At 29.1% G+C, this 1,042-nt stretch overlaps 1 pseudogene; it reads right to left on the bottom strand.

Moving 5' to 3' along the window:
- Nucleotides 1-233: 233 nt before the first annotated feature.
- LOC132953117 (5S ribosomal RNA) lies at nucleotides 234-356 on the bottom strand (annotated as a pseudogene).
- Nucleotides 357-1,042: the final 686 nt, after the last annotated feature.

The following is a 1,042-nucleotide window of genomic DNA, read 5'->3' as shown; positions in this document are numbered from 1 at the left end:
AGAATGCTTTGGCGAACTAAACAAAATTAAATTAAGAAAGTTATGAATTGTTAATGATTGTAAACGCGATGGACATTATTTATATCGACAAAACAAGGGTGTAGGGACTAAGGGAATTTGGAGTGAATGGCACGTAAGTTTAAATCATTTGTATGAACTGAAATCGACAAATTTTACTTAAATTTCTTTCTTTTAATAAATAAAGAAGTAAAGTTTATAAAAAAAGCAAAAAATGCCAACGGCACGTAGTGTTCCCTACCAAGCGGTCACCCATCCAAGTACTAACTACGCCCGACGTTGCATAACTTCAGTGGTCGGACGTGAACTGGTGTATTCAACGTGGTATGGTCGTTGGCGAATTCAAGTGGAAAAATTATAATATTTAAATAAACTATCTAACAAAATGTTATTCATGTTTTTATATTATATTACAATAATATAAGTTAATTATAAGTAAATAATGGATTATTAGGTTTAAAATATGATTCTAATATGTTCTAAAAAATCCAAAAATATTCTCTTAATAATCCTTAAACTATAGTAATATATAATATATTGCTTTACTGCTCTAGTTATATGCTTTTTTTCTTCAAATAGTATAAATATATATTATAATATCAATAACTGAATTACCAGTTATAACAGTGCCGCAACAACCGCAGGGGCAGCCGGGGCAATGCCCCTGTAGAGGGCTGCTAATCGTTGGCTCAAGGGGCCCCGACGGCGCACAGCATCTACTTTAAATTTTTAAATAATTGCATTGTAATCTAATGTTTAAATCAAATAAAATATATTAAATAAAAATATCTATTTTTATAATTTATCATGCTATCTAATTTGTTGTCGAAGAACAAGGGGCCCCTATTTATCCATAATAATACCTATATTTATCTTTAAAATTATATTTTTATAGTGTTTTATTGTTTTATTGTTATTGAGTTACTTTTATGTGTGGAAAGCTTTAATTAATATTTATAATAAAAAAAAGAACACTAAAAGTGTAGTTATATTTTAATAACAATACACTGGTCAGTGGGCCTTC

This window comes from Metopolophium dirhodum, chromosome 9 (genome assembly GCF_019925205.1).
Source record: "Metopolophium dirhodum isolate CAU chromosome 9, ASM1992520v1, whole genome shotgun sequence".
NCBI lineage: Eukaryota > Metazoa > Arthropoda > Insecta > Hemiptera > Aphididae > Metopolophium > Metopolophium dirhodum.
The sequence above is the reverse complement of the archived record's forward strand: the minus strand, read 5'-3'. Positions and strand labels throughout refer to the sequence as shown.